The sequence below is a fragment of the Podarcis bocagei genome (genome assembly GCF_964188305.1).
Source record: "Podarcis bocagei genome assembly, chromosome: 10".
NCBI lineage: Eukaryota > Metazoa > Chordata > Lepidosauria > Squamata > Lacertidae > Podarcis > Podarcis bocagei.
Window position 1 is genome coordinate 19,341,362 of NC_138135.1, and position 16,674 is coordinate 19,358,035.

The 16,674-nt window shown below is 44.2% G+C and overlaps 2 protein-coding genes across 8 annotated transcripts in view; one reads left to right on the top strand and one right to left on the bottom strand.

The window, feature by feature from the left end:
- CALD1 (caldesmon 1) overlaps nt 1-4,496 on the bottom strand; it is a 189,800-nt gene extending 185,304 nt beyond the window's left edge. For 3 of the 7 annotated variants that reach the window (XM_081209942.1, XM_081209946.1, XM_081209940.1), the window contains exon 1: nt 4,219-4,495. The gene's annotated coding sequence lies outside the window, so the exon portion shown is untranslated. Of the gene's footprint in view, nt 1-4,218 lie in introns of all 7 variants that reach the window. The other 4 variants (XM_081209941.1, XM_081209948.1, XR_014012088.1 and 1 more) reach the window with 3 other exon arrangements.
- LOC308595767 (aldo-keto reductase family 1 member B1-like) overlaps nt 1-16,674 on the top strand; it is a 319,272-nt gene that overhangs the window by 203,487 nt on the left and 99,111 nt on the right. The gene's annotated exons all lie outside the window — the stretch shown is intronic.

Consider the following 16,674-nt stretch of genomic DNA (forward strand, 5'->3'; position numbering starts at 1 on the left):
CTGCAATTTCTGTGGCACCCAACCAGAAAATGAAGAACTGGTCAGAGGTGAACTCCACTCAGCTTGACTCAAAACAGTTATTTATGAGCTTTCTTTTTCTAGTTCTGGAGACTTGGGTTCTTTCCCAAGCCACGCCTGGTGCTAATTGCTGAAGAGCTGCAGTTTCTTGGAGCCTAAAAACAGCTTCTGGAGGCCTTTTGCAGAGCTACGATTCAGACAAAAAACAGGCAGTGTTTTTGATGGGGTCGCGGATCGTGCATGTGAACAATCTTCTATCACATTCTGAGCCAGATAATAACTTCTAATTGAAGCTGTGCTCGATTTGAAATACATCCAAGCATTATGAGCTGGAGAAATTCATATTCCAAACCAGGTGACAAAGATGTTTGGCGAGATATTTCTGAGAAGAACCTCCATTAAGAGGGATGCCGACCCAATACACAAACCAAAACACACCTCTCCTAACAACCCGCAGGGTCCACTTTCGTCATCGATACATTAGTACCCACATCACAGGAAAATAATTGAAAATATGTTAACGTCCGCAAATACTAAGGATTTTTTGCAAACCAAAGTTAATATGAACAACACATTCTGACCAAAGGCATACGATCTGAAGAGAAACCAGAATATGCACCATTCTAACTTCCAGTGCTATAGCGACAGCCTTGTGACCCCCTCCCTCATCTTCCTCCCAAAGGCTTTGAAACAGAAATAACAGGAGGGGGAGCACACCTCAACATTGAAGGGGCGTCTTGGTACGATGCAGAGGACCCACACTCAGGATCTTCACATTGATTTATTTAAACTTAATAACAAGTGTGATTTGGACTGGGATTACAGTGCAGGATGTGGAAGAGTTAACTCTCCATGTGCCAATATGCCATAATTTCACCCCCCAGTTAAAATTGCTGAGCTGCAGGCAGCAATTCAGAGGGGAACAGGAGATAAGCCCTCATCAAGGGACAAAGGGTTCTCACCACAGTGGCGTAGCGTGGCTTGTCAGCACCCGGGGCAAGGCAAGTAATTTGTGCCCCCTAACCCGTGGATTTGCACCCCCTAACCCTAACCCCCAGATGTTGCGCCCGGTGCGGCCGGGCCCCCCTGCACCCCCCACACTACGCCACTGTCTCACCAAGAGCTGTGCAGAAACATTCCAGAATTAGGAAAGCATTGTCGCTCAGGCAAGGCTTCAGACCAAACAGGAAGTTTTTTATAGTCCTTCCTCGCCAGCTTGGGTGGGTGGAGCCAGTCCAGAACCTGAGATCACTTCACTGCCCAAATGTTCCAACCTGAAGTTCTTAAAGGTAACCATATGGGGCAACCGTACACTGAGCCAACAGTGTTGCAGTGCTGGCACATACACCCCTCCCAATTTGCTATTTGCCACGCTGGTAGGGGGACATACCTGCAAAGAGGTTGTGGAAGGGTTAAATGTGAAAAATGACTGCAAGTGAGATCATGCTTAACCCTTCCCCCACCAGCACTATGTCCCTGATCCAAAGTGGAGAGAGAAATGTTCCTGATTCCAGAGCTGCTTTGGCCCTTAATTATTACAGAACAAAGCCTTTATTGTTTTATTAACAAAGGTGCTTCCAGCTGGATGTGAATCATAAAAAGAGTTCTCCACATGCATGCAATTGTCAGCGTATTTCATCCAGATCAGGAGTGCCCACTTGCATAAAATATTGGTGGGAGCAGGTAAGCCCTGCCCAGTCGTTCACATGATGCAGTGTACACACACCGTTTGAATGGCAATGCCCATCAACTTTGGGGGCGGTGCAGCTTCCTCAAAAATGTTATTGGGGAGCCAAAGACTCCTCTGCCCTTATGAGTTGAATCCTATGATCCAAATATCCGATTTCTGGGGAAAGTGGGGGGGAAGCACACTTGTTGCCAATGACCCGTTTGCAAATTCAGCACCTTGTCAATCCCTTTCTGCAACCATCCCCATTCACTCACTTGCAAATCAGATCCACTGCAAAATCAGCTGAAGTAAGGATATTAAATTATGCTGCTTCAGCATCCGAAGTGCCCCTGTTGCATTTGCATATGCACCTGGCCTGTACACATCTCTCTGTGCGGAAGATTAAGCTGCATACAGACAATGACTCAGTGTTAAAGTGATCCAGTCCATCTTTCTGCCAGAAGCCAAGAGTGAAAGACTGGACTGGACCACTTCTCAGTTGCCCCGTTCCTTGTCCAGATGCTCATGCGGAAGGAAATAAGTTTTCCCCTTCATGATTAATAGGAGCTTGGGGGGGGGGGTTGATTTGGAAATCAGCTGGAGGGCAAAGAGCTAAGAAGTTCACTGCCTTGGTGCGGCAGCCCTGATCCACTATCAGTAGTCACATCACAACTTAAGGAAATGCGGTTGGAATTTCCACACCCAGAGCTCATACATCATGCCTAGTTTGACCAAGAGACTGATTGGTAGGTTGAAGGCAACATTGGACCATAGAGGCAACATTTACAAGGCACTGTACTCCCTTATAAATTGTAAGCACCGCTAAAAGGAATTTGAATTTAAAAGCAGCATTGCTTAATGAACTGCATGCTGTGGCAATCCTTATGAAACAGACATGATTCTGATGTTTGTGTTATCTATTGCCTATATCGTTGTGTTGACGGTTTAGATCTCATCCATTGTTTCTTGGGCAATTTCACACATTGTTCAGGGGGAAACCTAGGCTTACCGCCAGCCAACTGCAAGTCCCTGCCAAGTGTAATTGTCTAATTCAAGTGCTTGATGCATTCCCACATTACATTTGTAAGTTATATCTAAACTGTAACATGTGAAGTGGACCTAAGGGCCTTTCCATGCATTATGGGGCAGTAAACCCAGGTTTGTGACTGGGTATCCCCTGGTCAGGGAGCTGCCTCTGTGACAAGTGTATCCAAGTGATACAAAGACTGCCCAACACATGTCTGATTCACACATTACATTTTTGGGTGTCTACCGAAAGAATGTGAATGTGTGCAATGATCTTATGAAAAAAGGACATCCTGGGAGAGGCACACCTCTCCTCATCTCAAATTAATTTAAAGGTGTTTGCTCAGCGGAGGTTCCTGGTAGCTTGTCCTTGATGTTTTTAAGAGAGCTTTCACCTACATAGTCCGTTTTCCAGGGCAAAAAAGATCCACAATGAACAAAAACAAAATATAGGCACAGCCACATACCAAGAAAAGGAAGCTTGGGCTACCAAAAAGAAAGAAAAGAAAGCCATTTTGTTCAACAAAAGCAAACAAACACTATATGCCCATCTTTGGTTCTGGGTGAAGGATATTGTCTCCTTTAAACATTTCCACCCCTTTGCTCCCATTATTACTAGCATTAAGAGAAATTCTGTGCTTTCCAGAATATCATTGCCTTCTACTCACAAAGTCATCAGAGCATGTCAGGAGCGCTTTAAACGTCTGCTTCCTGTCTTTGCAGAGCGACAGTCTGGCTCACCCTCCCACACTCACTTTATTATCAGCCAGTTCCACCCATGAACATTTCTTCTGTTAACCGGAAAGGCTCCCTCATAAGAAACATCCTGGCAATAGGCAACATTACATGTGGAAGGCTAAAAACTAAAAACGGATGGAGACTACTTTCAACAAAGCTCCTCTTTTATGAAAGACAGTCGGAGCAAGACATCTGTTTCAGCAACATATCAAATCCATAACATTAACCAGAGCTTTGCCAGGTCTGTGCTAGTTGCGTTCCCTCTCTGCTGCTAAGCTTTTCAGAGCCCAGGTTTTGGACTCTTAAAAAGGCGGGGCGGGCTGGGGAGCAGAGAGACTAGTTTCCAGTTGTGCAGCTTTTCTTCCTCAAGTTTTGAAACAAAAACCCCACGCTTTAAAAAGAAGATTAACAGCCCTGTTACAACGGGAGATAAAACACCCCATCTAAGAGGGTAGTTGTTATCCGTCTCCCAATGACAGACAGGTAAGAAATCCTGCTGCACTGAGTCTTCGTTCTGTGCAAACATACCCATCGTACTTACACATATACAATAAAAACCCATATCTCCGGGAAACATCAGACTCTGGCATCCCTCCTCCATTAATTCAACACTGAGCATCACTGCAAAGCTGCGAGGCGCTCTTTGCAAGACCTCTAACGCTTGCTTTGCGTTTGTTTTAACGGGAATGCTCCTGCAAATTATCCACAGTGCAAGTGCAAAAAGGAAAAAGCCCTCTTGATTTATTTATCGTTCGTTGAGCCCTTACCTCAGCAGCAGAAACTGTTCTCAGACCGGTCTAGGCAGTGAGGCTCTGGCTGTTTCCTGGCGGCAGCAGCGGAGCCTAAGAAGCACCCAGGCAGTCTAAGCCCCGCAAGCCCTAGTCCATGGAACTAAACTCTCTCCTTGGCCCCTCCCAAAAGTCAGTGCTAAGTGAATACATATCCCTTATGTTTAAAATTGGCAGCCAGTGGTATGCATTGTCCTCAATTTATTCTAATAAGCAGCCAATGGCTAGGCTTCAGCCAAAGGTGGGGTCAGCCAGCCTGAAGGGATGCCTGTCATTCCCTAGGCACGCTCAGGAAGCCACTCATAAGAAAACCAAGACCTAAAAACCTCCGAAAATTCGCACAAGCTGCCAAAACTGTCTTGCTCCATGCCCTTTTTTGGTTATCCTTCGCAGGGCCTCTGAAAGTAAATCCTCTGTCAGGAACAATCATAAGAAATGTTAATCTTGGAGAAAGAGGCTCTCTTGTTGAACAGAAATGGAGGGTGGTTTTTTTGTTTATATATATATTTTAAATGAAATATATTGGAAAACGGGGGTGGGGGGAGAGAATCGGTCTCTGCATATTTACTGATGCATTCATTTCGGAGAGGAGGAGGTGGGATAAAATTAAAAGCGAGGCATTCGATGCAAACAAAATACAGCGACACTGTATTTTGGGAATGAATACCAGATGTTTCAGAAGTATTTCCTTTATCATTTCGAATCTGCTGGGAAAGGAAAGTGGAGGGGAGAGTGAAAAAGATGAGTTAGCGGGCTTTGGGAGCATTTTGCACAGAGAAGGAAGCATTTTCATTTGCATGTACAACTATTAAAATACTATTAAAATACGCTGGTTTCTCTTTTAAAAAAAATAACTCTATAGTCCTTGCATATCTCTCATGGCATTGTTGTTGGGGTTTTTTTTAAGACAACAACAACAACAACAACAACAACAACAACAACTCTGATCTGTTGAATTGCATCTTTCTAAATATCTGGCTAGCTATTCCAGCTATTTGTCCCACTCTCCAAAAGGAAGAGCCACAGCGCAGTGACAAGTTCATACTTTTTCATGGAGAAGGTTCTCCCCTTCAGTTCTTGGCATCTCCAGTTAAAAGGTTGATATAACACATATGGATGCAGGAGAAACTCAATTCAGTTCACATTTAAAGCTTAATCTATCAAATTGACACTTTATTAAACAATATGCAAAACCAAAACAAAGGAGTCCTCCGAAATTCGCACTCATCTGAATTTTACCATGCAGTTCGCCAACAAATGTTTACAAAAAATCACACATTGGGGGGAGTGGAGCTAAACAAATGAAGGCACTAGTGAAAATAACCTACAAAATGCATAATGTTAGAGGAAATTGCTTGTAAAAATATTTGTCTGTTAGTCAAGATGTAAAAATTTATCAGGAAAAAATTTGTAGCTGACTATGGGTGTCATAGAACAGCAACAAATTGTTGGTTATTTTCCCAATAAGTGTGAGAGTCACTTGTGGGGTTTTCTGCCTCAGGTGCCATCATTACTTGGTCAACCTTGTGTACCATAGTGCTTGACTTGAGGAGAAGGGTGCCATTTTCTATTCTGCCCCTGGCAGCAAAAGATATTGATTCAGCCACAATCCATCATAAGCAAATGGCTGCTCCATAACTACAAGGTGAGGGGGTGGGGATAAAATGTTGCATTTCAGGGCAACTCGCCATTACCCCTAATGGTGGAAGGGGCCACCAACAGCTGCCAGTTAGAAGGACAAAGTGGGAGAGTTGGGTGCAATGACCATTTCCCCCCTTCCGTAGGCAACTTCAGGTTAACGGGTTAGGGGAGGGGCTATGTATAGCCACCTGGAATTTTGTGATAAAGTAGGAATTAGTATCTTAAATCAATAACTATTTACAGTGCTCTCTCCTCACCCCCAATGAAGAACCAGGAATCGTGTACCTTTCTGAGATAATAATATTCTCTCACTTAGCATGTTAGCGAGAGAATGCATGAAGCATTTGCTCACTAACAGCCCTTGTTATCCTTTCCTTTTCAATACCTCCCTTTACTCTGCACAATTTTCTTACCTCCGCTGCTCCCTTATTTTCCTCTGTCTCTACTCTCTTTTCCCCTCTGTACTCCGCTTCTGTTGTCTAAATTTGGACTCCTCTGCACAGGAATTATATTTTGCTTAGGCTCTAAACACAATATATTTATGCAGATGGTGCCAAATGAATAACTAACGCCTATAAAGCCTCTAGAAAAGATCTGAGATGGGCCCACCTCCTCCTCAGGTTACCCAGCCGACTGAATTGGCCAACACAGGGAATCAGACTATCCATGCGTTCATAATGACCCCACCACTTACAAAGGTATCCACAGATTCATATACTTGGAGGGAATCAAAAGCTCCTCTCGCCTAACTCTCTGCTGAAAGATAGAACAATACATTCATAGTTGCCTTCCCCCAACACACACACATACAGATCAATCCAGCCAAAAGGGGTGTGTATTGCTTGATCCGATTGGCGTCAGTGAGCCAAGATGGTGAAGGAGAATGCAATTGTCAGGCACTCGGGCCCTAGACCAGCTAGTTCTCAGCATATTTTGGAGTTTATAGCAGGCACTTGCATGTGGATTGGCTCTCTGGGGTCACCTGATTATTCAGGGCCAGGAGACTTTGTGGTCTGTAATGCTAGTTGTAGTATGGCAGATCCATTCCTTAATCCAGACCAGTGTTTCAGAATGCCCTGGGTTAGTCACATATGAATGGGGTCATTTCAAAACTTGAAGACATAGGAGTCTACTTGTGGCCACATGCCAGAAAGGAACCAGGAGACTGTTAAGCTTAGCATACATCCAGATTCTTAGACTTAAGAGTTCCAAGCTTTTTAAAAACTGAGTTGTTCAGTAATAATAATAATAATAAATAATAATAATAATAATAATAATAATAATAATAATAATAATAATAATTTATTTATTTATACCCAGCCCATCTGGCTGGGTTTCCCCAGACACTCTGGGCAGCTCCCAACAGAATATTAAACAGAATAAAACATCAAACATTAAAAACTTCCCTAAACTGCCTGCAGCTTCATTTCCCCAAAATCAGCCCTCCCATAAATAATTCCCCCAAAATCAGAGCAAGGCGTAGTCATCTGGCCCCACAGGACTGCTGGTCACCTGTCAACAACACTTTCCTACTATCAATCTATCCTTAGTTTACAGAATTTCCTTCCCACCCAAATATGGTATTTAAGTCAATAGAACTACGGTAGTTTGATTCAGAAACAATATACTGGAGCTGTGGTTCTCAAACGTTTTTCTCTGGGCCACACTTTCAGCCACACCATATTTTTTTTATTGATATGCAGATGACACAACCTTGATGGCAGAAAGTGAGGAGGAATTAAAGAACCTTTTAATGAGGGTGAAAGAGGAGAGCGCAAAATATGGTCTGAAGTTCAACATCTAAAAAACGAAGATCATGGCCAATGGTCCCATCACCTCCTGGCAAATAGAAGGGGAAGAAATGGAGGCAGTGAGAGATTTTACTTTCTTGGGCTCCATGATCACTGCAGATGGTGACAGCAGCCACAAAATTAAAAGACGCCTGCTTCTTGGGAGAAAAGTAATGACAAACCTAGACAGTATCTTAAAAGTAGAGACATCACCTTGCCAACAAAGGTCCGTATAGTAAAAGCTATGGTTTTCCCAGTAGTGATGTATGGAAGTGAGAGCTGGACCATCAAGAAGGCTGATCGCCGAAGAATTGATGCTTTTGAATTATGGTGCTAGAGGAGACTCTTGAGAGTCCCATGGACTGCAAGAAGAGCAAACCTATCCATTCTTAAGGAAATCAGCCCTGAGTGCTCACTGGAAGGACAGATCCTGAAGCTGAGGCTCCAAGACTTTGGCCACCTCAAGAGAAGAGATACTCCCTGGAAAAGACCCTGATGTTGGGAAGGATTGAGGGCACAAGGAGAAGGGGACGACAGAGGACAAGATGGTTGGACAGTGTTCTTGAAGCTACTAACATGAGTTTGACCAAACTGCAGGAGGCAGTGGAAGACAGGAGTGCCTGGCATGCTCTGGTCCATGGGGTCACGAAGAGTTGGACACGACTAAACAACTAAACAACAACACATGGGAGAACAGAAAGAAAACTCTTAGAGCAGTGCTTGATTGACAACATAGAACACAACTGCTTTATAATATGATCACGGGGCAACCAGAAAGTATAAAACAATGCAGCTACATAAGAACATGAATTCTACCCAAAATACCATTATATACTTACATACTGTATTGTACCTTCAGAAGCTATATAAACTCAATGAGAGGTGTGAGCTTGCTTTTGCTGAGTAATCTGATTTATATTAGGCCTAATATTCATTTGAGACAAACGAATTCTCATCTCTTCATCAACACAAAGAAGCCTTCTATTTGTCAGAGCTGAAAATCTGTTTAGAACAATATGTCGTGGAGAACTGAAGATGATTAGCCAACACTATTCTCCAGCATTCTGTTCAAAATGCGATTCTGATCACAGCTATGATTGTCTTCAGTATCACTTGATGTCCTCACTCTCATTTTGTTTTGTTTTTTGTGTTTTTTTCCAATAATTTTTAATTGTTTTTCTTACACACTTTTTCAAACCATACATTAAACAACATATAACCCCTTTGCTCTGTTGAGCTTACTGCTTCCCTCCATCCCTTCAGCTGGTATCCCTTATCAATTCCAATCGCGCATTCTAACTCTTTACAACTTGTCTACATTGTAGGAATTACTTCGGTCCTGCTAGTGTCTTTAAATTTTTACAATTATCATTTATATATACAATAAATTTACTCCATTCCTTCTGGAATTTCTGCTCGTCCTGGTCTCGGATTCTACAAGTCAGTCTGGCCAACTTGTCCTCGCTCTCATTTTGAAGCAATATCTATCCATATTATGTGAATTAAAAAATATTTTCATACTATAAGCAATTCCCCATTTGCTCGAGGGTTGCATTCCAGGTCGCTGCATGTGTCAGTGGTCATGCATAAGCCCAATTCGCCCCCTCCCTGCCCCTTTCCACCCTGTTCTGCCCCCTTCCAGGGCCAAAAGCAGCATCCACACCAGCAGTTGTGCATCCATCAGTTCACACGCAAAATGGTCACCACTTGTATGCTACACTGGAATGTTTAAATGTCTCTTTGAATCTTCCTACCTGCCATTGTCTCCTGCCATGCCTTTTGAGACCCACCGTACTAGAGAAATGAGAGGTGAGCCTTGAAAGCAGAAAAGGAATTGGCTTGGCAAATGGGCTTGCTCCAGGAAAGGGGGCTACATCTCGGATGGGGAACCTGTGGCCCTCCAGATGTTGTGGGACAACAGCTCCCATCAGCCCCAGGCAGCATGGCCAATGGTCAGTGGTGATGGGAACTGTAGTCCAGTGATGTCTAGAATGCCACAAGCACCCCTGGGCTGAATGGTGGGAGGCCCTAGGATCCCAGAGGAACTGTGTGGAATGGTGAGATCAAGGAGAAGCACAAAGGGATGGAGGAAATATAACTGGGCTGGAGTGCTTTAACACCAAGCCTGGAAAGCTTGAGATTAATTATGACAATGACAAAGACTTTGGGATATAGCGTCCCATTCAAATTCTCACAGTGAAGGGAGGCAGCTGTGAGTCTTTCTTTGCAACTGTACTCTTTGCTGATATACATCAAATGGAGTGGTTTGAGAGTGCCACGATGCCTTAGAGCCTTGTGGTCTAGTCTGTTGTTTTCCTTTTTTAAGAGAAATGCCAGTATCAGATGCGGCTGACCCTTCCCAGAGCTCGTCACTCCTTAGCCACTCAAGCAAAGGTTGATTGTGGTTGAAAGCTTTCCTAAGAGGTGCCCGCAGTTCAAACAGTGTTTGAACAGCCCCTGGCGTGATCACAGTTCACAGACACTCGCGAGCATTTGGCTGTGAATAGCCGAGTGTTTAAAAAATGGCCAGATACTTCATGTTTGGCTGCAAAAAGAACAACCTTGACGTGTAATTTCGTTTCACTTGGAACCGGCACAGTTGTACGCAAATGAGCCCCTTCCACCCAACCCAAAGGTGTTTCTTCAAAAAAACGGAACTGCTGTCTAGGGGAGGAAGGGGAACTAAAACAATCTAGAAAACACCCAGTAGGCAATCATGTGAGACAGTAAATCAATCTCTCTCTTTCAGTTCAGCCCTGGCCAGACCTCAAACCTGAGCTATCCTCAAATACCTCCTCAGGAGTGGCTTGGTGGGTGGAGCAGAGCTGCTACATCACTTCCCAGCAGGTAAGGTGAACTGTCCTCACAGGAAATGTCTCCTCATCAGTGGCTTACTGGGTGGGAGAGAGGGAGGGACAAGGAGGTCGACACTGCAAATGCACCAGCAAGGTTGTCACATTGGCTCTGCCAATGTGTTTGCACCATGCCAGCCTTCCCACCCAGTAAGCAAAAATGACCTGCCTGCCTGGAAGCTAGCATAGTTTCTCTGCCCCATCCAGGTTGGCTGGCCAGGACAGGACAGAGGAGAGGTGTGGCTGCTGGATTGTCTCAGGAAGTGATCCAGTGGTCTGGGAAGGTCAGTACCTGAGCCGGGAGCACCCCTGAAGGATTCTAGGAAAGGTTCGCAGGTTATTCACCCCTGCTCCAGGCAATGTGTCTCATATCTAGAGCAACTCTCTCAGCATTACCACCCCTGCAGGACATGAGGGAGGGTCCCTCTTCATGCAACAGCAGCAAAGACCATGGTGCCATCAGAGACACATAGGGCACAGATCAACATTGTGTTGACAGACATGGGATAAAGTAAGAGTGGAGTGAATCACTTGATTGCTGTGAGATATTTCCTAAGTGACTTAACACCAAACTGCAGCCAATCTATGCTTTTTTCCTCAGGAAGTGGGGGAGCGATCAGACAATACTTCATTGTGGACTCTAATCCATGAAAGCTTGTGCCATAAAAAAGATTGTGGAGACATTTTAGGATGACAATGGCATATCTCCCTCAATCATAGAATCATAGAATCATAGAATCATAGAGTTGGAAGAGACCACAAGGGCCATCGAGTCCAACCCCCTGCCAAGCAGGAAACACCATCAGAGCACTCCTGACATATGGTTGTCAAGCCTCTGCTTAAAGACCTCCAAAGTAGGAGACTCCACCACACTCCTTGGCAGCAAATTCCACTGTCGAACAGCTCTTACTGTCAGGAAGTTCTTCCTAATGTTTAGGTGGAATCTTCTTTCTTGTAGTTTGGATCCATTGCTCCGTGTCCGCTTCTCTGGAGCAGCAGAAAACAACCTTTCTCCCTCCTCTATGTGACATCCTTTTATATATTTGAACATGGCTATCATATCACCCCTTAACCTCCTCTTCTCCAGGCTAAACATGCCCAACTCCCTTAGCCGTTCCTCATAAGGCATCGTTTCCAGGCCTTTGACCATTTTGGTTGCCCTCCTCTGGACACGTTCCAGTTTGTCAGTGTCCTTCTTGAATTGTGGTGCCCAGAACTGGACACAGTACTCCAGGTGTGGTCTGACCAGAGCAGAATACAGTGGCACTATTACTTCCCTTGATCTAGATGCTATACTCCTATTGATGCAGCCCAGAATTGCATTGGCTTTTTTAGCTGCCGCGTCACACTGTTGGCTCATGTCAAGTTTGTGGTCAACCAAGACTCCTAGATCCTTTTCACATGTACTGCTTTCAAGCCAGGTGTCCCCCATCTTGTATTTGTGCCTCTCATTTTTTTTGCCCAAGTGCAATACTTTACATTTCTCCCTGTTAAAATTCATCTTGTTTGTTTTTGCCCAGTTCTCTAATCTGTCAAGGTCGTTTTGAAGTGTGATCCTGTCCTCTGGGGTGTTAGCCACCCCTCCCAGTTTGGTGTCATCTGCAAATTTGATCAGGATGCCCTTGAGTCCATCATCCAAGTCGTTGATAAAGATGTTGAATAAGACCGGGCCCAAGACAGAACCCTGTGGCACCCCACTAGTCACTCTTCTCCAGGATGAAGAGGAACCATTGATGAGCACCCTTTGGGTTCGGTCAGTCAGCCAGTTACAAATCCACTGAGTGGTAGCATAGTCAAGACCGCATTTTACCAGCTTCTTTACAAGAATATCATGGGGCACCTTGTCAAATGCCTTGCTGAAATCAAGGTAGGCTACATCCACTGCGTTCCCTTCATCTACCAGGCTTGTAATTCTGTCAAAAAACGAGATCAGGTTAGTCTGACATGACTTATTTTTCAGAAATCCATGCTGACTATTGGTGATCACAGCATTCCTTTCTAGGTGCTCACAGACTGTTTGCTTAATGATCTGCTCCAGAATCTTCCCTGGTATTGATGTCAGACTGACTGGGCGGTAATTATTTGGGTCCTCTCTTTTCCCCTTTTTGAAAATAGGGACATTTGCCCTCCTCCAGTCTGCCGGGACTTCGCCTGTTCTCCAGGAATTCTCAAAGATGACTGCCAGTGGTTCTGAGATCACATCTGCCAGTTCTTTTAATACTCTTGGATGCAGTTCATCTGGCCCTGGAGACTTGAATACATCTAAACTAGCCAAATATTCTTGTACTATCTCCTTAGTTATTCTGGGCTGTGTTTCCTTTGCTGAATCATTTGCTCCAAATTCTTCAGGTCGGGCATTGTTTTCTTTATCGGAGAAGACTGAGGCAAAGAAGGAATTGAGGAGTTCAGCCCTTTCTGTGTCCCCTGTTTGCATTTCACCATCTTCTCCTCTGAGTGACCCAACTGTTTCTTTGTTCTTCCTTTTGCTACGAACATACCCATAAAAGCCTTTTTTGTTGCTTTTAACCTCTCTAGCAAGCCTGAGTTCATTCTGTGCTTTAGCTTTTCTGACTTTGTGTCTACACGTGCTGGCTATTTGTATGAATTCCTCTTTGGTGGTTTCCCCCCTTTTCCATTTTTTGTACACATCCTTTTTTAATCTTAATTCAGTTAAAAGTTCTTTTGATAGCCACCCTGGCTTCTTTAGGCACCTTCCATGTTTCCGTCTCATTGGTATTGCCTGACGTTGTGCTTTTACTATCTCCCTCTTAACAAACTCCCAGCCATCATGAACTCCCTTTCCTTTTAGTATTGCTGTCCATGGGATCTCACCCAGCACTTCCCTAAGTTTTATGAAGTCGGCTTTCTTAAAGTCAAGAAATTGAGTCCTAGTATGCTTGGCTGCTTCTTTCCGCTGTATAGTAAACTTCAGAAGAGCATGATCACTCGCGCCTAATGATCCTTCCACTTCTACCCCATTAACCAGGTCATCAACATTGGTTAGGACCAGATCTAAAATGGCTGTTCCTCTTGTTGCTTCTCCCACTTTCTGGACAATGAAGTTGTCTGCAAGGCCAGTGAGGAATCTGTTTGACCTTATGCTCTTGGCTGAGTTTGACGTCCAACAAATATCCGGGTAATTGAAGTCCCCCATTACTACTATCTCCCTTCCTTTTGCATGCTTGGCCATCTGTTCCAGGAAGGCATCATCTATGTCCTCCGTTTGGCTTGGGGATCTATAGTAAATTCCCACAATGAGGTCTCTGTTATTCTTCTCTCCCTTAATTTTGACCCAAATGCTCTCACTTTGGCTTTGAGGTTCTAAATCTTGGATCTCTTCACAGGTATACACATCCCTGACATATAACGCCACTCCTCCTCCTTTCTTGTCTGGTCTGTTTCTCTGAAATAGATTGTATCCCCCCATTATTACATTCCAATCGTGGGACTTATCCCACCAGGTTTCAGTGATGCCTATTATGTCATATTTAGTTTGCTGTACCAAGAGCTCAAGCTCATCTTGTTTATTTCCCATGCTTTGCGCATTAGTGTACAGACATTGAAGTCCATTAATCATTCCCCCGTGTCTCTTATTTAAGGATTTTTTCCTCCCACCACTAGGTCCGCGTGCTGTTTGCTCCATTTGGTCTATGACATTTGGATGATCATCTTCATTAATTGATAGACTCCTACCTTCAGGAGCACTGTCTCCCTCCCCCACATTAGTCAGTTTAAAGCCCTCCTGATGAGGTTTCTGAGATTTTTGGCAAAAACATTTCTCCCAACCGTTGTGAGGTGCAGCCCATCACTTGCCAGAAGTCCATCTTCAAGAAACTGCAGTCCGTGATCTAAGAATCCAAACCGTTCCTGTTTACACCATTTGCGAAGCCAGCTGTTCACTTCCACTATTTTCCCCTCTCTCCCTGGGCCACGTCGTTCAACTGGGAGGACAGACGAGATGACAATTTGTGCATTTAGTTGCTTCAATTTCCTGCCGAGAGCCTCGTAGTCTCTTTTGATCTTCTGGAGGCTATTGCTTGCAGTGTCATTGGTTCCCACATGAACCAAGAGGAAGGGGTATTTGTCAGTGGGTTTTATGATTCCTTGCAGTCGTTCAGTTACATCTTGGATCTTAGCCCCGGGGAGACAGCACACTTCCCGAGACATCTTGTCAGGCCCACAGATCACTGCTTCTGTTCCCCTCAGTAGGGAATCCCCTATTACCACTACACGCCTCCTCTTGGGTTTGGTCGGTGTTTTTCCGTGAGCTGTCTGTTCCAAGGTCGCCTGCACATTCCCTGAGGACTGACCTTGCTGCTCGTCTTCATATACCTGATCGACTGTAATGAGGGAGAGATCCTCAAATGGAGTCTGCTCTTCGTCTTCCATGCTAGTGGAGAGGACCTCAAAGCGATTGTGTATTTCTAAACAATCAGAGTGAACCCTGGGCCTCCTACTTCTTTGAGTCACGTTTCTCCATATATCTGGCTCCTGTGTTGGTGAACTATCCTCCTTCTCAGGGGAGTCCCCTGTCTCCTCCTTGGTGGGGACGGTGTGCTCTGTTGCTTCCAAGAAGAGCTCCAGCTCTCTAATTCTTTGGAGCGTAGCTACACGTTCCTCCAGTTGCTGGACTTTGTCTTTTAAGAGGGCAATCAACATGCAATTGCTGCAGGTAAAGCTGCCTGCAACCTTTGGCAAGATGGCAAACATTGCGCAGGAATCGCAGGCGACTGCAGCTGTTCCCTCCCCTTCCATCTTGAGATCGTGTCGTTGGGGGTGGCTACAGAGGTCCTCCATCATAAAAAGCTTGAAGACAGGACAAATAACTTCCCCCACAAAAAACCCTAGGTCTCCCCCAACAAACGTTTGAGACTAGCTCTCCTAAATCTAAAAGATGGGTATAACTGCGCGCGACGCTAGGAAACACACACAAGAAGCCACAAAGAAACACACACAAGAAAACCCTTTTTGCTCCTTCTTCAACTACTGCCCTGCAAACTCTCAATCACTGTGCTTCTCCCTCCACTCCCCAACTAGGGATGTTGGAGAAATTCAATTTGGTTTTCATTTTAATAAGAAACTACCAAATTTGCACTTCTCATGAACTGAAACACAGCTATATTTCAAAATTTGCACTTTTAGGAATTTTGTGATACAGTTCTCCAACCAATGTATACAAAAACGCATCTATTGCCGGAAAATGTGTATAAAATGCATAAATTAATGAAAATAATAAAAAATGCACTATATTGGTGTGTACTGCTTCCAAGAATGTGTGCATTATTCATAATGACATACAAAAATGTGTTTATTCAGAGAAATTTGCACTAAAACGTGGGTGGGTTTTCATGAGGGTTTTTAAAAATGCAAAGTGCTGCAGAAATGTGAATTTAAAATGGGGGGAAATGGGAAACAGAGGGAGCTGAAATTAAAAGATCCATCCATCCCTATCCCTATCCCTATCCCACTCCACCCCCCACCCCCACCCCAATTCTGACTTCCGGCCTAACTATACAGTCGTACCTTGGAAGTCGAACAGAGTCCGTTCCAGAAGTCCGTTTGACTTTCAAAACGTTTGGAAACCAAGGTGCAGCTTCTGATTGGCTGCAGGAAGCTCCTGCAGCCAATCAGAAACCACAGAAGCCCCGTCAGACGTTCAGGTTTGAAAGAAGGTTCGCAAACCGGAACACTCACTTCTGGGTTTGCGGCATTCAGGAGCCAAAATGTCCGAGTACTAAGGCGTTCAAGATCCAAGGTATGACTGTAGTTCCATGTCACATGCACAGACAGAAAGCCCAGCTGAATGACATCTATCAGCAAATCACCTAATCCAAGGCATAAGCAAAGTCTTGTTAGCCTTGAAACATGCCAGTGGAATTTACCGGTAAAGATCACACTAGCCATCATAGCACATATCCAACATTTATTTTTATTTTTATTTTATTTTTAAAAATGCTCTTGAGAAGTATAACTACATTTTTTCAACCTCCAGCCTTCCCTTGATGAATGTGAACTTAATCCATGCACATAAATAATTTTAGTATGACATTTTATTGCTTGTCGTCATTCCTGCTGTCATCACTGCAAACCCCCTTGAAGTACATAAAACTTTCATCTAGACTCTTGAAAAGGTTATAGCCCAGACCAGCTCT